Raw genomic sequence first — 23,808 nt, 5'->3', positions numbered from 1 at the left:
TAAACTACATTCATAACCTATATTTTAACGGACTAACCAGTCGAACTCACCTCTATTCCAATTTTTATATTTTATTTATGTTTTTTTTTTATTTTCTTGATTATATATATATATATATATATATATATATATATATATATATATATTATATGTATATAATTATTATTAAGGCTCCTTCAGTCTTTGACAGACTATGAATATTCACCAAAGGAGTGCCTGCACAGTTTCCAACCACATCTCTCATGAGTCGACATTGTTTAATACCAGCATATGTTCAAGACGAATGCAAACAAATACCGAGAAAAGTGGAGAGCACATACAGCACCTAGAATTCCCAAATGGTCACTCATCTGGTACTAACCTGGCTCAACATTGCTTAACTCCGGTGATCTGACGAGAACCGGTGTGTCAACGCGATTATGTCATATATATATATATATATATATATATATATATATATATATATATATATATATACACATATATATATATATATATATATATATATATACACACACACCTCATTGCATGTATATGAATTACTGAGTGGCAATGCATGATTGTACATTGAATTGTATGTCTACATTTTGTGCATCTCGGTTCTATCCAACAAAGCCTTTGTTCATGTATTGAATAGTCGAAATCAGAGCAAAGTAATTACTTTGATTTCAACCCCCTTCTCTTTTCCTTTATTTTTACCAATGATCGTCAGCCAGACAGTCAAACTCTGTAGGGATTTCAATTTGAGGCTCTACCCTGCATGACAAGTGACCTCTTCATCCTGCTTTAACTATTCTCCTAGACTTTACGCAAAACAAGACAGCATGAGGCGGCATTCATACAACTTGCCTTACAGACTGCATTTGGAAGAAAAAACAAAATAGATATTCTAGATGTTCGAAAAAATATTTAACAAATACATTTCTCTTGATAATGACAAGGAAATAAATACAAATTAGGAATTGTAGGAATTTGTAAAAAGAAAATATGGCTACCGGAAGTTCTGAAATGAACCATCATATTTTTTCATAATAATGTCGTTGTTCTTTTACTTTTTGTATTTCAGTCAGTATAAACTCTGACCTTCTTCAGATATGTATCATTTCTGATAATCTAAAAGCATTTTAACTAAATTCATATTTTATAAATGTTGTCTTGTTTGCTTTTTTTCAGCTTTGACAATGAAGATTTGGAAGCTATGCGTAATCAGGCAAAATGTTAACCAGGTGCAAAATGTTGATTTAAATAGAAAACTTTTATATACTTTTCCATCACATTCATAAAACTTGTATTATTTTTATTATTCAAACTATTATTCTCATCCTACGTGTTATCTATGACGTAACGCATAAAGTAACTTCATAAGGTTCAATCATCAATGCGAATGATAGTAAGAATACAAATTACCTAAAACGTAAAACTGACAGAACAAGAGTATGCTACAAATCAAATGGATAAATGAAAGGCACAAATGTTTAAAAAAAAAAGGATCATTCTTACTCGGGACCCTTTTATAAAACAAAAAAATATAATCCCTTAATGATAATCTACATCATTAGATGATCTTTCTTACAATATTTCAAGTTCCTACATCTAATAGCATAAAAGGTGTTGAAGCTCATTTAAAACATACACATTTCTATTAGTATGGATTACCATACTTTGTAAATTAAGTTAATGTTCTTTTTTTATTAATCAATATCACCCCAAACAAGGCACAGTGCCACTTTGAAGTAGAGGACTACTATCGGGGACACCATTCGCAGGGGCATTATGAAGGGAGTTGCGTAGCAAGATGTTTGTTCACATTACACTTGAACTTCTGCATATCAGTACAGTTGGGAAAGCAGAATCAGGGATTTCAACTGTAAAGGAGTAGGACTTAGTTGCTTGTCGGGTTTGTCGGGGGTAGTCACGTTGAGGAGGTACAAGTGCTTGTAGTTCGTAAGAGCATTCACCGTTAAAGTATTTGTAGAACAGGCAGAGGGATGCAACATTTCGTCGATGGAACAGAGGCTGAAGCCTAGATGACAGTTCAGGACCTCTCAGGTTGGCGACTCTCTTTTGAACCCTGTCCATGAGTGAGAGACAAGCAGCAGATGCACCAACCCAAATGTGACAACAGTACTCCATACATGGGCGAATGGTGGCCTTATAGAGGTACAGGATACTTTCAGGTGTAAGTAATTTTCTAGCACGGTAGAGAGAGCCCACCTTCTTTGCAGCAGCCTTGGCAATGCTCTCAATGTATCTATTCCAATTCATGCTCCCTGTAAACGTTAGGCCGAGGAGTTTGAAAGAAGTACTTTCAGGTAATGTGTTCTTGGCCATTGTTATTGGTGGTAGAGAAGGTTTCTTGTAGTTATTGAAGGAAACAAGCTTAGTCTTGGCAGCATTGAATGTGACCATCAATTTTTGTCCTAATTCCACTACAGATTGGAGGTCATCCTCTAGTGTTTCTGCCATGTCCTTAGATATGTGTTCATTTGTTTTTCCCTCATGCCTGTTATAGAGATTGGTGTCATCGGCAAATATACCCATCTCCGATACAATTTTATCAAGGAGGTCATTTATGAATATCAGAAATAATAAAGGTCCAAGGATAGACCCCTGAATCACTCCTGCATTTATATCATATTGTTTACATGTACGATCCTCGAGGACAACTTGGATTTTTCTTTTACTTAAGAAGGATTTAATTACATTATGTATTCTTCCAGTGATACCATATGATCTAATTTTCCTTAGAAGATCATCGTGTCATACCCTGTCAAAAGCCTTTTTAAAAGATATCTACCCACCTGGGTCATGGAGAAGTCAACCCACCTTGACTCAATCTGTGAAAAGGTTACATCAAAGCTAATAATGTCCTGGCATCTTGCTCAAATTTCAGTCTTTTCCCAGACGCAAAAAAAACAAAAAAAAACACACACAAAAAAAAAACACACACACACACACAAAACAAAAAAGAAATTAAAACGGGATTAAAGTCAAGATTGTATTTTTTGACTTCTGGTTTCTGTTCTGCAGAAGGAACGACTGTGGCAAGCAAGATATGATTACTGATTCATGACTATCTTCTCAGATAACGTGAAAGCCCTCATTCTTTCCCCATGTTAAGAATGGCTTTCCTGTCCACTTGACCATGTCTAATTATCCAGTCAAATCAACAGCAGAAACCGGAAGGCAAACCGAACAGACAATCTTAACTATAACCAAAGAATGATAACTTTATGAAATATGCACAAAATATTTCCTTATGCTTGATGTGTTTGTTGTTGATATTTGTGTCGTTTGTTTAAGATTCGAAGGAAGTGATGACACTTGCAGAAGAAAAGAACCATATAATGTAGACACTATGAAATATTAAAGGCTAGAAATTTCCAATAAACCATTAAAGTTTAAAATTTAACATTAATCAAAACGTTAATTTATTTGTGCAATCTTAATCAATGGTAATTACTTTTAACGATAGAGGGCAACACTTATCAAGGCTCAAAGGCCAATCAAGGATAAGTGTCAAGTGAACGATGTGACAATAACGTGATGATCGGTAATGGTGGAACTTGAATAAGATTTGATTATTTAAGAACTTGTTTACATTAGACTTGAAAACGACCAGAACTTGTTTACATTAGACTTGAAAACGACCATCCTATTGTCAGCTGATTCTACAAAAAATAGTTATAAAATGATTTAAGGAGAACCGTGGTTATGGTTTTGTATCGGTTTTATTTCTCTATATATAAGGGTATTCGGGAGGCACCTGAATAAACAACAAATAACAGATCTATTTCTTAGCGGTAATCTTCTATATAATTAAAAGGCAAAACGGCCACGCATGTTTTTGTATAGCCAGCAAAGGTTTTTTTCGGGGGAGGGGGTACTATTTAAAGAACTTTTTATATACTCCCTAAATTATAATATCTACGATTTGCGGACGAAGGTCGTCTCTATCTTTTATTTGAGCGACTTTTACAAAATTCATGCTATTCCTTCCTCTCTCATGTTTGTGTTTTTCGTATAAAAGCGAAACTTATCGAAAGCAAAGCTAGATTCCTGGCTTTCGTTCCAGGGACATCCAGAAGCAATTAGCTTTGATCACTGTTGGGGAAACCCCTCATATCAGACAATTGCTATTCATTTGGACACTCCCTTTTTTGTGAGAGCTGGTTTTCCCCCAAACACGGTGGGTGGTAAGCTGAAAACTTAACTGGCTGTGCCTGCGTGAACTCATTCACTTAACTTTCATTTTCTGCATGTCAACTTTTTGAATTTTGAATGCTTTGCACTTCATCTCACGTCATAGTGCAGCGGTAAAATCTCACGATTTCTTTCTGCCTTCACGTCAAGCCTTCAGGTTCGAGCCTACCTGCCTACTAACACTTTTTTTTCTTTTTTTCACGTTCTTTTCCGACTTTGCTATTCGGGTTCGAGCCTGCTTGCCTTACAACCAATTTTTTTCCTCCACACACACACACCTACAAACACTCGAGCAACGCCGGGTACCCCCGCTAGTTATATATTTCATTACAATATCTTGGCATGCATCAATCCATAATTTATGAAATACATTACCAATACTTTATGTGATATAATGTATAATAGAAGCCGAGATTCATTTTTCATCTAGCTCAGTACTTCCATGAATTAAACATCGCAGTTCACAAAAAACTTAATGTTCCCGTTTAATTCTTGAGCTATTCCTTCTCGCATTCCCTTCAGTTCCTAGGTAAATTCATTTATAACTCAAATAACAACAAAATTAAATAAGAAATAAATGTGAAAAAAATGGCTGCTAACCGGCATCCACCCACCTCGCTCCTTCCACAACGTTCCGAGCAAATGTATAAAAATGCTGATGAAGAAAACTCAATTACTTTGGAAAGCCGGCAAGTGCAAAGAACGTTCTTGCTTGACTTGTTGGCGACTATAATGTTTAAGTGTTAGTCAGCGAGATTTCTTTCTTTATTTTTGTCCTTTCTTCTTTTGTTCATTATTTTTCTCGTTTAAAGCTGGTAACAGTTTTCAGCTTTACCTAAAAATTTTGAAGCTGACCTTAGCACGCCATGTCATCTGAATTCCATGCTGTTCAATTAGGACAGAACAGTCAATTAAACACGTCAGTGAGAAAATAAATTTTCCCAAATCCAAAACATTAATCTTCAGATGCGTCCAAGCACATCTATAAAAGGCTTTGGTTGTCAGTTTGTCTGTTATGCCCTGGTGCTATTAGGTTAGGCTACATAAAGAAACTGGATTCCTGGCCTAAAATGCATCAAACATTGATGTTGTATTTCTTTTCCTTTGCAAAACTTGATCATGTTCTTGCGAAGTCAAAAGCAAAAATAACACCCACCCACCCTCACAAAAAAAGAAAAATATTATGGATAAATATTTGAATATACAATTCAAAAATTACTAGATTCGGCATTAAATAACTTGAAAAGAGTTGATATGCCGTAAAATAAAATAGCCAAACTGAACATCATGAAAAATACAGTTGAATATATAAAGAAGGTGAAGGATAAAAACTTTCTCCAAAATTAATGGATTCGGGATTAAATAACATGAAAACAATTGATATGCCGTAAAATAAAACAACCAATTCTGTCTCTTATGCAGAATCTTCAAATAACCTTTTTGTCTATGAGTTTCCAATAACATTTCTAATTACAAAAGCGTCAACACACATTGCTAGTTTTGTTTTTCATGAAATCGCTCTAGCCAAGGCATGAAGCTACTTGGTGTAAGGAGTTAAAAATATTACTTTATGGTCTTAGTATTTTTAGTGTTAGATGGAATAGATTCTGGCCCAGAAAATAGCAATTCCTTCCTTTTTGTCAGAAACATCGTTCATAGAATATGAGGACTAAAGAAGAAAATAAGGGAAGTGAAAGTTACGAGAATGGCGCAAGTAAACCAAAGATCCATTTTTTAATCTCCTTAGTTTTTCTCTGCTTTATCGTTACATTCACGGTAAGTGCTCGCCTGAGTCTTAATTTAGCCCTCCACCTCCTCCTTTAGAACATTCACAACAAAACACTTGTTTTACTATAACCACTGTAAATAATTTCCCTTTCTATCTCTCTCTCTCTTTCTTTCTGCCTAAAACTATACAAAACTTCCAAGAGAAACGTTTCTTTTCTATAACTACCCGTCTGTAGAACAGAATAGCACAGGGCTGTTTCCAGGCTGATTATAACATGATCGTTTACAAGTCCAAGGTAAACAAATTCTTGTTGAACTGTCTTCTTAAATAATCAAATCCTGCCCAATCACCACCATTATTACCAATCATCACGGTGTTGTCTCAACGGCCATTTGACATGCATTAACATTTATTCTCGAGTAACTTTTGGACCTTAATAAGTGGTTGTTCTCTAGTTATAAAAATCTGTATGATGCGTTTTGCATCCATTGGTTGATTTACTGTTTTGTCATGCTTAACTCAAATAGCATCTTTTAAATTTGTAATCAATCACCATGTATCTAGTTGAACGCTTACTCAAGAATAAGTGTTCATAAGATGAATAGACTGACAATTGAATTATGATGAATATTATGAGAAGACTGAAAATAATGAATGGAATGAATAAAATTTAATGGATTATGAGGACGATTTATGGCAAGTGTTTATTGGGATTAGATTTGAAGTTGATCATGTTTTATCAGCTATAGGAAATTTGTTGAGATATTTTTGATATAATAAAGGAGGGTTAAAAATTTCAAGCTTTTATTTTTAGGCAGGGATGATAGGAACTGACCAATCAAATGGAAAGAAACTCTGCTGCCGACCAATCAGAAACTGGAATCACTCCAGAAACTTACTGGATATTTTAGGATTCTGCACATATTTTTTGTTCTTCACACAAAAAGGAACTTTGCTCTTCAGAACTTCTTCGGATTGACTATTGGAAATTCCAGTCTTTGTCTTCATCCTAGCTTTTACAAAACAAAGTTTCTCTGGATTGATATTGCCATTTTGTTTGACATAACATTTTTCTTCTAAAAAAAAAAGTTTTTGGAAAAAACTCTGTTCATGGAAATTCTACTTTATGTTAGGTATACAGAGGAGAGAAGAGAATTACTTTCAAGCAGTGATAAAAAGATGAGTTCTTGCAATGGAAGTTTTACAAAAGACTATCTCTCTCTTTCTTTTTTTTTCCTTTTTTTTTTTACAAGGAAGTCACCACTTATGAAGGCCCGGAGTTGCGTGTACAGTAATCAATGGGATAATATCGTAGTAATCGTTGGTAATGGAGATCTGATAAAGTGTCTTACTTAAGGGAGCAGTTCATCAGGAACTTGTTTATGTTAGACTTGAAGACATCCAAGTTGTAGTCAGGTGGGAAACAGGCAGAGGAGAGGAAAAATGGGGGCTTGGTCATGAGTATACAAATTGGAGGAAGGGACATATAATCATATTTAAATTGTCCCTTTTTTCATATATTTTTCAGAACTAGGACTTATTCTCGAGTCTTTGGTGCATACAAGCAAGGAGGTGGCCTCGGACATTACCAGACCTCTTCACACCATTGACATTCTAAATGCGTTGATATATCTTTACATCTTCATGTATGTATGGCATAATCATGTTGATACACCAGTTCTCATCAGATCACCAAAGTTAAGCAAGGTTGAGCCTGGCTAGTAGCAAATGGGTGACCATTTGGGAATTCTAGGTGCCGTATGTGCTTTCCGCTTAACTCAGCATTCTGAACCTCCACTTGCCACTGGTATTCAACAATGTTGACTCAGAAGAGGTGTGGTTGGAGATTGCGCAACTCTTGCCACAAAAATTTCATGTGCAGGCACCCTTACAATGGGTATCCATAGTCTGTCAAGACTGAAGGAAGCCAGCATACATCTTCATATGTTTGTCTATTGTTCTGTCACGGGTACTTTTGAAATAGTATTGTTGTCTGTCTGTCATTGTTGAAATAAGTCCTGACATAAAATGAAAGATCTATGTCGGATCAGTTACCAAAATCATTGGAATCATTCTACCGCTCCAGAAACTATCTAAAGCTAAACGAAAATTCCATGAGCAGAGTTTCTGTCTTAGAACTTCCTGTTTGTGGAAGAAGATAGTACCGTGGGGTTGCTTCCCAGCTGATTATAACATGGGTGTATTCTAGTTATTGTGAATAAGTTCTTGTTGGGCCGTCTTCTTAAACAAATAAGCCTTACCAAGTTCCATCATTACTGATCGTATTGTCTCATTATCTACCTAACACTAATCTTTATCCTGGAGAGTCCTCCCGGCTTTTATAAGCAATGACACGTAAGTAAAAATAGGTTTTAGATAAATTGATTTATCTTTATAATAGGCGCTGTTTCTCAACCGGTTGTTCTGTCACATTTAAGTTTAAAATAGTATTCCCACCACTAAACGTATGAATTAAATGGACGCATCCTAATAATGTTCGTTATTGTTTCATTAATTGTACTAATATGAAAATATAAAAAATAAATGGACTTTATCTAAAATTGAACTAAGATTTCAGTACAAATATTTTTTTACAGATTAGTAAAAAAGAACATTTCAAGTAACTGCATTGTAGAAAAGGGGAGATAAATCTTGTGTCAAATTGGATCCTATTTATTAATGAACTAGCGGGGGTACTCGGCGTTGCACGGGTTTTTAGAGGCGTGTTTAAATATTATAAAAACAAACAATGTTAGAATTATTTTTAAAAAATCGTGAAAAAAGAAAAAAAAACAATTATAAAAATGAACGTGATGCAATACGAACGGTCCAGCCGTGCCCGGGTGTTTGAAAAATCCCCAAAAATTTCGAAAAAAAAACAAAAAAAAAAAAAAACGTGATGAATTAACCCGAAAGTAAATTAGGTCAAATATCAATTCCGATATGTTGCAACTTCCATTGAATTTAACCGATTTTGGCAGTGGACTCTCACCCGAAAAAATATAGGAATGTACCATAGAGGTAATAGGCCTATAGAACATCTCATATAATGTGCTACAGTTTGTACGCATTACATTTGCATGTAATGTCATGAATTTTAATCCTATTAAGGTCAAAGTTAAAGTAACAAATAAGGATTGTATGTATGCAATCTGTGTAGACAAAACACAAATTTTATAATATATGTGTGTGTTTGTGTGTGTATGAAAAAATATATATTGAGCAAATCTATATAGAGAAAATAAATTCAGTTTATTATCTGTCATACATATATACTAGCATTTCAGCCCGGCGTTGCCCGGGTGTTTGGATGTGTGTGTTGAACAAAAAAAAGCAAAAAATTTTTAAAATATGTGATAGTACGAAGGCAGGCTAGAACCCGTACCGTGAAGGAGGAAAAGAACGGGGTAAACACCTAACGTCTATGCTGTTATGACCACCGCCAAACCAGAAGCGACATATATAAAATTTCGAGTGTTTAGTCCCAAAATTGTAGGAGGAGTTTGGTAGAGTTCTCAAAGGTCAAATGGTTGAACTTTGACCCCTTAATCGCAAAATTTCTGCCCGAAACCGAATCACATCGATTGTCCCAAATCTCAGTACCCTGTATATCAAATTTCGAGTCTGTAGGGTTACAATTGACAGTTATTATGTAGGGAAATGTACACACACACACACACACACACACACACACACATACCTTCTTCTTCTTCTTGCTCGTCCGTCGAAGTCGACGATGACCAAGGTATCAATCAGTTCGGCATCAGGGGTTTGTGGGTCCTGAGATGGCTGATGAGGCCAATCCGTGCTCGGCAGACTCTTCCACACTCTGGACATGTGAAGGCGGTATCGGCAGGCTGTGAACCGGCAGCTCTCTCCTTCCTCCTCTTGCGCTTCTGCTGGTCGTGTGTCATGCGTTGATTCTCTGCCCTGTCGGCTCCTAGGCTGATGACGCAACGCCAGGCTGAACGTTTAGCAGCGCGACTCTCCCAAGACTGGGGGCTGATGTCAAAGTCTTTTAGGGACGTTCTCAGACAGTCTTTATATCGTTTCTTTTGGCCCCCTGCATTCCGCTTTCCCTGGCTGAGTTCCCCATAGAAAAGTTGTTTGGGGATTCGGCTGTCGTGCATGCGATAGACATGGCCTGCCCACCGGAGCTGGGTTTTGCGGATTATGGTGGTGATGGTATGGAGCCCCGCACGCTTCAAGACTTCTGTGTCAGGAATTCTGTCTTGCCAGCGGATGTTGAGAAGATTATGGAGGCATCTGAGTGGGAAGCCATTCAACTGTTTTTCACACACACACACACACACACACACACACACGCACGCACACACACACACACGCACGCACACACACACACTTTCACTTTTATAGATATACTAGTATGAGTGCCCGGCGTTGCCCGAGTGTTTGGAGGTGTATGCTGAGCAAAATAAAAAAAAGGTCAATTTTTTAAACTTTGACCCCTATTATGACCCATTAACGTTGAACTTTGACCCATTAACAGCCAAATTTCTGGCCGAAAACTGATCACCTAGATTTTCCCAAGTCTCAGTACCCTGTATATCAAATTTTGAGTCTGTAGACTTAAAATTGTCAGAGTTATTGCGTAGGGAAATGTATACAGACACACACATACACACGCAGACAGACACGTTCACTTTTATATATATATATATATATATATATATATATATATATATATATATATACATTAGCAGGTCGCCTGGCATTGCCCGGTCGTAAAATATGCTTAAATATGATATTTTGATTAATGCAGATTTCGTATTTATTATTATATTATATTGAAACCAATATATAATCATAATTTAAAAAGTGAAAAAAAAAAAAAAATGACTTGTGCAGCACGACCGAGAGTCGAAACCAAAGCGTTTAGCTTACGCTTTCTTACTTTTCCCTTTGGCGTTAATGACTGAGCTATGAATACATGTTTGCTGCAAGGCTAAAAATTAAAACATAGAACCAATAGCTATTACGTTACGCATGCATATTCATAATACCGTCGTTCGACATTCATCTTGCAGATTCAATTTTTTTTATATTTTTCTATTGCACCGATTTTCTTCAGCTAAAACCAAATATAAAGTTTTGCATGGGTTCCAACACCCTATATATTTAGTTTCATGTCTGTAGACCAAAAACTGACAAAGGAGTTTTTTAGGCATTTTTTTTTTAAACAAATATATATGTGCATACATGAATATATATAGAAAGAGGTTTGTGTTTACTATAAACGTTTTACACAAATATTACACAAGTATAAATCTTGTAGAATTCTTGCACGTAATAGGTAACTAAAGATGATCATCACATAAGAAAACCGAAAAACTAAATGGGAATTAATTAAAACGAATGTTTAAAAGAATATGTAAATTAGCTAAATCTTTTGCAGATGAATGCAATTCCACGATTCATATAGAAAAAAAGTTGTATTTTCTTTTTAAATAAATAGAAAAAAGGGTTATTTATATGAATATCAATACACACAAAAAAAATCAAATATATATATAAATACCCGTTCACAAACACCTTTCACGATAAAGCAAGAACCCAGAATTAAATAGAATCGAGCAATTGCATCGATAACGAAGAACGCCAGACCCAAAGTGGGTTTTGATGTACTGCATCTCATCAGTGACGTGCTCTGACATAGGCGCGAACCCAAATTGTCGCACGCATGAAGTGTGCAATACAGACGACCTAACCATATGGGCCATGGCGCAATCTATTGGCTATGCCTCGATTTTTAAATTCTTATATTTTTATTCAGTTCTACATTCTACGATGTGACAAGCAACGCGTCCTATACAACTAAGATAGTTACTGCTGGTATGCAGGCGGTAGATATCAAATCTACAAACATTAACTGAAATTAGCCGACTCCCCAGACACGATTTCGGTACAGCCTATTTATTGAGGGACATCACGTCCCTACGAAGGATGAATCGCTTTTTCTACACATATTAGACATTAAGAGGAGATTATAGATAGATATATAAATACTCGTTCACATACACCTTTCACGATTAAGCTAGAACCCAGAATTAGATAGAATCGAGCAATTGCATCGACAACGGACAATATATATATATATATATATATATATATATATATATATATATATATATATATATATAATGAAGTATTAAATTTAAGACTACTGCTTTTCTTTCTCTTACACTGTCCATATATCTGCATATTTATGAATTAATGCATAAAAGTGCAAGTAAGTATACAGAATAAATGTATAATGCGAAAAATTGAATGCAAGCACGAGCGCGCGAAAACAAACATTGCGACCAGCAAAACCAATACGAAATACATTGGATAATAAAGGTCTTAACATCATTGCTCTTAGATTAAATGAAAAATCCTTTATATCAGAGGTGTAATCCACTGAAAAAAAAAAACGAAAATAAAAAATAAAAGAGAGTGTGCATTGTACACGTCCACCCTTGTTCTTGTTTGTGTGTGTATGTAAAATATCAGAAAATAATAATAAGCCGATTAAGTAATATTTAACGGTGAGACCTTTTCAAAGCAAATCTTTAAAAAAAAAAAATGAAAAGTCCCCCCACGCACATACACATACGTTTTAACGTGTTTTTACGTATTTTTAAAATGTTTGGAAATTATGGCCCGGACCCACCCTATTTCCATTTAGTCAGCCCACCTCCATCACCAGAATTGAAAAAAATGCTAACGATTACATGCCTCGTTACATAGCCAAGAAGTGGGGACTCATTTCACGTTAAATCTATATAAGAAAGTGACCCCCCCCCCCTGAAATGTTAAATTTTAATTATTTTTTTTAAAATCATTCTTTTATATTACCTTTAAAGGCCGTTTAAACGTATTCGGCCAAAAAAAGTAGATTTTAATTTCTTTTTAAGAAATAAACTATGCTGGGTTAGGTCGTAAAAAAGCCTGAATATTTTTTTAAATATGTAAATTGATCAAGTAGTTTTTTTTTTACATTAGAAAAACATATTTACTTGTTTGAAAGTAATTCCAACTTGCAATGAAAAATACAGATAAAATAATCGTAAATAAATAATTTTAGACACAATAAACATAGTTTTTTTTTTTTTTTAAATCAAGTTATAGTTTTTATCGTGCCCAACTTTGGTAAAGAAAATATTTTTTAAAAATATATAGGTGTGCTTAATAATCAGCAATCCCACTTACAATTTTTTTTCCTTTCCGTCTTTTTTTTTCAATTATTTCTGCGGATTAGTGGACACTAAGTTACCAGATTATAAAAAAAAATGAGAAAAAAATCAATATTTAAAGATTTGAAAGGCATTCAGTTTCACAAATAACGTTCTAGTAAATCGATCCCCCATTTATAACCCCGATTTTACGTTGGCTCCTCCACCCCTCGCACTGCCATTATTATTATTATTTTTTTCGACTTTTTACTTTGAGAATAGTCTGGTCTGCTCCGCTCTCCACTTCATCATTATTTTTTACTTAGTCTACCCATTGGTCCTTAAGGATAAGATGAAAAATATTCAAAATAAAAAGTGATTTTGAGATTATATTGTCTTTTATTGTCTTGAGAAAACATTTTTTTTTAAGTGATAAGCGAAAAAATAAAACTCAAGAAGCCTCCAGAGCACTACTGCAAGCACTAATTAAAATTCTGGGTTCTGGTTCATTCACTGAAGTTAAGCACAGTTTAGCCTGGTCAGTACTAAAATGGAAGATCAAGTGCAACATGTACTTTCTGCTTATCTCGGCATTTCCACTTGTTATGAACTTGTTCTTGCAATTGTAATCAACCAGTGCCGACTCAGGAGAGGAGTAGTTAGTGAATGCGCAAATCTGGCTTGACAATTCAGCGCATGTCATCCATCATTCTGCCAGGATGATCGAATGTTTCTCATCGTCCCGACAGACGAACATCCATCCATACAAAAATTTAATATAGTCATTAAGAATAATTCTATGTTATTTATTTTTGTTCTATATTTCTAAATAGGAACTCATTTCTATTTAAAATCAAGTTAGTATTATGCATGAAACATTGAGAAAAACAAATATAAATCTAAATCAAACAAAATGGCCACTGAATTTGACCTGAAGTCGTGTTTCATTAAAAACAATAGTCGAATTTTAACTTACATTGATTTCTCATTTAATAATATTTATTAATAAAAATATGAATTAAAAATATTTAACAACAACAAAAAAAAAAACACAAAATCACTTTTAATGTGTATTTGGGGGGGGCACTCTTCTTTGAACGTGACTTTTAACCTTTACTAATTTTTGTTTGCGTGCAATCATTTACATCGGTTTAAAATAGTTTAAATTAAACTGAAACCGTTTGATAAAAGAGAAGTACTTTATTTGATGATGGTTTACGGTTATAAATTCGGAAATGTCATCACCAAGTTGACTGTTTCTCTTTTAACAAAGCAACTCTTCCCATTACACAGTTTTTATTTCGTAATTAATACGTGCATCTGACAACTCATAACTCTGAAAAGATTTACGTTCAACTTAAAACAATGATAGAAATAATGTTTTATTCGGTGTACATTCAATTATTTTCGTACCCTTAGAGATCAATTATTTTCCCAAATGATTGACATTATAGAGACTTCCACTTAACCCTGCCTATAATTACATGAAATGTTTTCCATCAAAAACAAAACCATAACACTAGGTATATGACGCTGTTTCATGGTTTTTCTAAGAGAAGAGGGGGGACTATCATTTCAGTTAGATTGTTAAGAACCCTGGCAACAAATTAATGAGTACCGAGAGAATTCGTACAAGCTATTAAACTAGCTCTTAAGCTTTGGAGGATAAACATACCGAATGATGGAACAATTGTGGATTTATAAAACCACTAAATTCAATATCCAGTAAAAAAAAAAAAATAAATAAAATAAAATCCTCAGATCAGCTTTCAAAGAAGAAAAATATGAATGAAACCTTTTTAGAATAATTTATTTATAGTGTCAATATAACTTTTGATAATCTATCCATGCTATGCTTAAGTTTCTTTATCTCATTATCCAGTGTTCCATAATGGTTATTTTAATTAATGGTATCAAAGCAGTTCTTTCTGCATCCTTATATTCTGACAAGAAGCATTCATAGACACTGTCTGCATAGAGGTCAGTGAAAGCTTGTAGACGATAGTGAAACAGCAGATTAGTCTTTATTTATTAGGTGTTGCATCTCACTCGTTTTTTTTATGGGGGTTCTATCACATTTCACTATCCATTCGTGTTTAGGTTGCTCATAATCTAACAGTCTGCCGAAGCAACCATTATAGTGGCTATGAAATATTACAATCCTAGGTTTAATTGCCTTACAGCAGTTTGCATTTTGAAGCCCTTTTTGACATGGCCCCAATTTTTGAGGGCGGGGGTCGGATTTTGGGAAGAGCCGATTTTAGGTAGATATTTTTTGTAAAAATTATGTAACAGTTTATACTCATATGTGAGAGAATGAAACAATGTTTGACAAAAAACAGGCGCAGAATAATAAATTTAAAAGCATAAATTCACAACATCATTCACAATATATATTTTATATATGTTTAAAATGGAAGATGAGAAAGCATAGAATATTTGTACATATTTTGAGAGGTATTCTCTAGCTGAGATATCAATGAAGTCTGAGTCGATTATTTATGGGATAAATTATCCACAGATCTAAAATATCGTAAAACTTCTCCTACTCATTTACACAAATTATATTTGATTAAACGTTATTTAGAAGAGCCAATATATATTTGTTTTCATTGTAGGAAGAAAGTTCAGTGAGAAAAATCGAGAGTATTAAAAATGAATGAATTTATTATTCGTTTTTAATGAGCAATTTAATGAATTATATGTTCATTAGTGTCTCATATACTTATGACTATGTGTATGCATAATCTGAGGTAGCAACTTTTAGCCCGACAGAGGGTCGAGGGAGGGGAGCTGATGCAAACTCTGTCATGGATATTTGCTCAACTGTTTATTGAAAGAAAACCCTTGCCTTATATAGAGTCAAGGTTGATCCAAAGGGACCATTTTTAATAAATTTGGAAAATTCTCTGATTGGTCCAAAATATTGTTATTTATTTTTATTAATTCAGGTGAATGTATGCGTGAATCAGTTGCGCAGAAATGAGTTTAAACATTTTCATTTTGGCCATCAAAGAGTATAGTTTGCTCGTTACACGCAGACGAACAGTCAGATAGAAATTATTCATCTCTATTTATACAAATTTAAGTATTGCGTGTATATTTCAAATATGAATTTATAGGCAGCAGTCCTTCCTTTTAACATATTTCATTAAATATCATAGACTTCTTTTTATAATGCTTATAAACTCCAAACAGGACATATTACCACTTTGACACGGGGGACTACTACCATGTCTACAGGGATATTGTGTAGTGATTTGATCAATGAGATGGGTGTTCACATATTTAAATTTCTGCATGTTAGTACACTCAGGAAAGCAGGAAATAGATAGGGAATTCCAAAGTCTAGCAGTTTGAAAGAAAACACTATTAGTAGAAGACCTTCTAGCATCTAAGGACCTCTACAGTGGAGGGGTTGAATTTTGTGGCTTGCTTGGTTAGTTAGGGAGACTTCTGTCTACATACTATAATTCTGATCCTTTCAAGTTTTGTATAAGTTTCTGCAAAAGAAAATCACTCTTATAAATGTCCTGATATAACAACCCAAACAAATATCACGATCAAACCAGACAATCACCCAAACAAAACCAATTCACCGCCTCCCCTGGGGCTTGCATTCACAAATATCCGTGGGTGTAGAAATAACTTAGATGATGTAGAGACTTACCTCTTAGTAAACTCCCCATATATCTTAGCATTAAGTGAAACAAATTTACACTCCTCAATCCCCTCTTAATACTTTAACATGACAGGATACCTTCTTCTCTGCCATAAGTACTTGGATAGATATATGCACGGGCTTCAAAGCATTCTCCCCTTAACTAGAGAGCGATGTCTGGAATCGAATGTCCAGACCTTTATGTGTTTTCAACTAGACTTTTATATTTTCTCTACCATTCTCGTGCAAGTCAGGAATGTACCCTAACCAATCATGTCTCTGATAGTATAGATACAACGCTCTCCTTAAATAGTAATGCTCAAATATATGCGTTTGGTAACTTTAATGTTCACCATAAAAATGGCTTGGTTTCTCAGGTTGCATAGATACAGCTGGGTACTGTACTTATAGCTTCTCTATAACCCATTCCTTTACACAGACAGTCATGTTCCCAACCTACCTCCCAGATCGTGAATACCAGCAGGTTGCACTTCTAGACTTATTTCTGACCACAGTACGTGAGGATTGTGTGACTAATATCCACAGGCCCCCTAATGGTAGGAGTAGAAATCACACTTAAATCCCAACCCCAAGGTGAGGAGCCATTGCTCAAAACGACGGTACTACAAAAGGGTTGACTGGGAAGCCATCAGAGAACATATCAAAGATGGCCCATGGACCAATATCTTGTAGTATATAAGATTATTATAAGTATTATAGCAAGCCCCACACATCAATACAAATAGGCAAAAATTTATATATGCTAAAAATCATTCTAAGAGTGAAATAGCCACAGCCAAAATAAGGCATTCTGAAATAACCAGGGAATGCACTAAATCGTAAAAGATAGGAACTTATGATTTCTAGAAAATTTATAATAATGTAGTGAATAAAGGACAATCAGTAATTCCCCACCTATCCAACAACCAAAAGGTTGAATGCACGGAAGGCGGAACTGCTTGCCCGGCGATTCACCTCTAACTCCACCTTAGAGTCAACAAAAGACTTCCTCTAAAATTTCCCTATGCAGATGGAAGCCACAATTGATGATTTTAAAATCACCCCTTCTCATGTCCGTGATATCATTAAAAACTTAGACAGCTCCAAGGTGTGTTGGCCTGATCTCATCCCTGCTATACTAATTAAGAAATGTTCAGCTGAGCTAGCCCCCATACTTTCCAAACTCTACAACAAATGCCTTGCTGAAGCTTGCATCCCTGATAGATGGAAGATGACCTGTGTGGTACCAGTGTACAAGAATTTTAGTGAAAGTCTTCTCCCCCTCTTCGCTAAAATCTTTGAGACACTAATAAATCTACTGCAGATATTTTAACAATCATCTCTAAATGCATATGCCATGTCCTGGATAAAGCGGGTGAAGCCAGGGCTGTAGCCTTATATCCAAGGCCTTTGACAAAATCTAGCATGAAGGGCTGCTAATAAAAATTTAATCATATTGTATAACTGGATGAATGCTTAATATAATTAGATTCTTCTTAAACAATAGGACCATCCAGGTTGTGTTGATGGATGTTCATCCAAGCAGCATAATATTAATGCAGGAGTGCCTCAGTGGTCGATCATTGGACCACTATTATTCCTGATATTTGTCAACGACCTCCCCGATAATATTGAGTCTAAGATGGGTATATTTGCTGATGATACAATTCTATAACATGCATGAGGAAAGAACGGGTGTACACAAATCCAAGACAATGGCTGACTCCTTAGAAAATGACCCCCAGACCATAGTTGAATAGTGCTGTAAATGGATGGTGACATTTAATGCGAGTAAGACTAAGCTATTCTCCTTTAATAATGACAATAAGCCTCTCCAACCACCAACAACCATGACAAATAACTCCTCACCTGAGAATTCTTTCTTCAAACTCCTTGGCTTCACATTCACAGGAAATATGAACTGGAATAAATACATTGAAGACATTGCGGAGGCTGCTGCAAGGAATGTAGGTTCTCTCTCGTGCTAGAAAACTACTCACACCTGAAAGTATCCTGTATCTTTCCAATCTAATAGGTCCTACTCTGTCAACTAGGCTGGTAAAAAGCGGTCGTGGTGATTACATTTAGTCAGTTCTTGTTAGAAACAAGAAAACTCATAAGGAAACTTAAAAAAGATCAAAACAGAAATTACATATTTAAATAGGATTTGCTCTTAAACCAATTAAACAATCATTATGAATTTACTAGGCGTAAAGGTAAATAATATAGGCTATATTCAGATACCTCCAATTTCTGTGAAACAACATTTATTAGACCACAATCAATAAATATTCCTCAAATTTCAGTTTATTTAGAGTACTTTAAAAAAGTTTAGGGGCATAATATTGTCATAAACCCCTATTTGAACTTTAAAATATATCAGAGTTTTATTAAATTTGATCCACAGTAATTAGACACCGTGTAAATAAGATTACCTGAATGGCAATTTCTTCTTGAGACCTCTTAAGCTTAGGCCTTAAATTTGAGACATTTTCTATAATCAGAAACATACATTTTATTTTTATTAAAATTGGAATAATAATTCTAGACATAAGGTTTAATTTCATTATATCTTGATTTTTATTTTTGTAAGAAGGCATAAAAATGGTGCAAAACAGGGAATCAATTTCACGCATCCTAGGATGAGTGTTGTAGTATTACTACAAATACACCGGGTATGTTCGGAGATCTTGTGACCATAGAATATATAAGATATGAAAATAAAATCATGTTTAATCAATGTTGTTTGTATAATGAAGCCAAAGTAAGTTTGCAGTTGGAGTCGTTCCAGAATTGATATTAAGAAATCATAAAGTAAATAAATTCAACAACAATAAATGAATAGAATAATCCAACAATATTCTGCTTGATTATAAATTGTCTGGAATGCTGAATAAATAATATTTGAGATTTTTTTTTCTTACCCCAAAAAAAGTCCATTAAACGACATGGTTATTGGAAAAAAAAATTGATTCGGAGAGGAACAATAATTTTCTGTAAAATTTTAGTATTTTAGGATTGAACTTTTGCATTTGTTACATTTTTAAGGATCTTATTATCAAATGGGCAGACTAATTAGACTACATCTCTCTGTTTCATATATATATATATATCTATATATATATTACTACTTCATTTAATCACATAAATTAATATATGAAAGTATTATTTTATGTGTAAACTTTAAGCATTTACTTCAACAGTGCTCAATAACTAGGTAAAGCTAGGTAGTAAATTATAAAAATATATATGGCATTTAAGCTACACAGAATATTCCGTGTTTTATCCATGCTAGGATTCGTCAGGCTTGTGCATAAGCCTGACGAATCCTAGCGTCGATGAAACATGGAATATTCTGTGTAGCTTGATTGCCATATATATTTTTATAACTTACTATATATATATATATATACTAGCAAAAGTACCCGTCGTTGACTGGGTTCAAAAACAGCCTACAGAAAATCGACTCTGATTTATGAAAGAATGATAGGTTATGAAAAGGAAGGATTGTAAAGAGATAGCTTTGAATTCGGGGGTATCAAAACCAAAGCAAAATATGATGAAAGTAAAAATAAAATAGATAACCCCCATAATTTATTATACCATATCTGTTCACACTGAAACACTTATCACAATATTCTGTGGATCTATATTAAAAAACCTTGCTAAACTTTGTGACATATTTCCATTCTATGGAGGTCAGGTGCAAACGAACACCCCATAATTGTATTATACCATATTTCTTCAAACTGAAACATAATTGTCAAAGTATACTTACGCAGATAGATACGAAAAGTCTTTATTAAAGTTTGTGCCTATTTTCATTCTATGGAGGCCAGGCGTAAACGCAGACCCCACAATTTTATTATACCATCCCTATTTAAGTTAAAACATACTTATCAAAGTATTATTATGTACATCTATATCAAAAACACATGTAAACGTTTTTTTTTTTTAATTTTTAAACTTTTTATTTCCATATTTTGTGGACCAGGCGCGTACGCAGATCCCACAATTTTAATGAATCATCATTATGGCAGATTAAACATACCCATTCCTGTGTCTTGATACATCTTCTATCATTATATGTGATCAGTTTTCTATAGGAGTCAACCAACTATTCGTGACCAGACACACATACAGACGTTCAGCTTTATATTATAGAAGATATATATATATATATATATATATGAAAGTGGCATTGTCTGTTTGCCTGTATGTAGAAGGTCTCCTCGAAACTACTCTGTCAATCGGTATTCTACAGACTTGAAACTTGATATATAAAGGATGTAGACTTGTGAACAAAATTCAAATAGGTTTCTAGCCGGTAAAAATAGCTGATAAGGGGTCCGAATTAAAAAAAAAATAGAACTTGGCAAGAGTAAATTGAAATATGTCATGGTAAGATATATTCGTTGTGTTTTTAACAGTATTTTGTATACATTTTTAGTATTAACTCATTTTTCCCAATTTCACGTATTTAACAGTCAGTTCGCCACCATTTGTCCTGTCTACATTTATCAATAAACAGTGTATGATTTTCGAATTACACGTTTTAAAGTGAGTAAAAAAATATAAGCTTTTCCAGATATGTTGAAGAGTAACTTATCTTGCCTTTGGTAACATTTATTTGTTATATTTTTGTAATTTTTGACCACTTTTTCGTACCTCTGTAAATGTAATACAAACCCAAAATTTTTATCTCTCTACCCCTATCTATCTTTCTCTTCCTCTTCTCCCCTCTCTTACCAACTTATCTTCCTTTTCTGTCCAGCCTATTCATCTCTTTGAACATACACAGGGGCAAATAATTGTTATACATTTCTCAAAGTATTAGTCGGCATAAGGGAATTAACTTCCTGGTTAAAAAATTAGAATTATTTCCCTTTATTTAGTACATAATCTAGCTGAAAAACTGACCCTCATTTCCTGACAAAATCTCTGCCAGTTTAGGAATAAATAATGCATAATTTTTTCTACATCTTGGATATTATTTACTCGGGGCTATCCAGATCAAGAGAATACCAACTTTGTTGGTATTTGTTTTGTAGTTTTTGACGTTTAGCAAGACTTACAAACATACGCACGGACAGCTGCTATTTATATTATAGATGGCAATATTCTAAATGATTGTCACACAAGTAATTACACAAGAGTTTTAGAATCTGCCGCTGACAGAAATTGATACATTCTGCGCAGAAATCACACGACGAAAATAACAGAAGAAAGTTAGCACATGTTATTATTTTTCTCGATGGATGTGGCAGCTGTCATTACCAAGTTTTACCAGCAATGGACGTGTGACATCATCCTTCTTACGTCCTTATCTGCCATAACTACATTGAAAGCTTCAACAACAACAGTAATAATAAAACATTACTCTTATCAACACATGATGAAATAATAAAAACGAAAATGTGTTTGCAATATTCTCATTTTGGTTTTCGCATTTTATTAATGTTGTCATTAATTCTTTATGACTTTTTTATTAATAATCCAATCCCACTTTTGTTATTAAAACTATTCATTCATTTTTATGAATCCATTTATATTGCTCTAGTCTTCCCATTTCCGATAATTATTAATTTTACTTGTGGCACATAAGAATTTGAATGCCTACTAGACACTATACCTGAGTACCTAAGGTACAGGATAACCTGGCATGAGGATACACGTAAACCCTGATTAAATATTCAAAATCACATCGTATTTGCGGCCCAAATAAGATCTCCTTGGTATAGCTAACCTATGCTGGCTTTTACAAGAAAGTGTACACCTTCTCCAAGTGATGTTACCTCAAGTAACAGCATGAAGCTGGAAACTCCACCAGACCAGATGAATTCTTGTCCTGAAATCCAGTTAGACTAAAAGACCACAAGGAAGATATACTATAACATATTTAAATGGTCGATTAGGGAAAGGGAAAGAATGTTCTCAACTTTGTTACTAACTCAATATTTGAAAGGTAAAGGAGAACTTTGATGGAATATTCAAATATTTTGGTACATGTTTCGTTTGTTTTCATCACCTCGACTATAAATAAAATTGTTTAACTCAGTAGAATTGTGCAAAAAATATGGTTAGTCCTTCTCTACTTATTCCAGTGTTGCTTATTATTGTGGTCCTCTTTAAGGGGTCACAATATTAAGGTGAAATTGTCCTGATGTTCATTGCGAGCGGTTAAACTATGAGATGATTCTTTGGCATTCCCCAGCTAATTGTTGAAGGGACATATTTGGTTCCTTTTCCAATCTGTTTAATGCCCAGCGTCTGAGTTCAGTGTCCTTAGTCGACACTAAGCCAGTGTCCTTAGTCGACACTAAGCCTGGAATGAAAATCAGGACCTTAAAGTTGTCGTCCGTCAATGAGGATAATCTGAAATCATCACAGTGTCTATTTATGACTGAATCAAATGTGGTTTAATCTTGGTTTTCTTCGCATGCCAGGTTGATTCGTCTCCATGGAATAAGCTGATTTTTAGACAGTATAATTCCATCAAAGATTTCATTGTCTCGTCAAAGGACTATTCGCTCGTCTGTTTAAGGGTGATTTAGTCCATGAACTTATGGTCCGCAGCTCCCAACTTTTGTAATAAAAAACGTACCTTCATCTGCTTGATCCAATCCATCTATAAATATAAAAGCGAAAATGTATGTATGTATGTATGTATGTATGTATGTATGTGTGTTTGCTTTTTCTGTATGTCTACAAAAGGATTTTTTCAGAGAAGCGGTCGCTCGCTCCACAACTTTTTAAAACTTTTTATATCACATATAAATCGTAATATCTCACAGTTAACAACGAAGCTCGCCTGTCTATTTAATTTGCTCGATTTCGGGAAGATAAATATTCAACATTTGTCGCTCGCCGCATGTGAGTTAGTCTTTTCCTATAATATCTTGGGAAAATAAAAATTCCGCAGTAAAACTTGACCTCATTAACTCATTAAAACGGACACCTGCCAAATCCAAGTAATTAAATAAATTCAAACATGTTTCCGTTAGCATCTCGCGGTGGGGCAATGGTTAACGTCGCACGTT

The 23,808-nt window shown here is 34.4% G+C and overlaps 1 pseudogene; it reads right to left on the bottom strand.

Annotated features, from left to right (window-relative positions):
• Positions 1-313: 313 nt before the first annotated feature.
• LOC145263735 (5S ribosomal RNA) lies at positions 314-430 on the bottom strand (annotated as a pseudogene).
• Positions 431-23,808: the final 23,378 nt, after the last annotated feature.

The sequence above is a fragment of the Euprymna scolopes genome, chromosome 3 (genome assembly GCF_053919585.1).
Source record: "Euprymna scolopes isolate OS-2025 chromosome 3, ASM5391958v1, whole genome shotgun sequence".
Lineage (NCBI taxonomy): Eukaryota > Metazoa > Mollusca > Cephalopoda > Sepiida > Sepiolidae > Euprymna > Euprymna scolopes.
The sequence above is the reverse complement of the archived record's forward strand: the minus strand, read 5'-3'. Positions and strand labels throughout refer to the sequence as shown.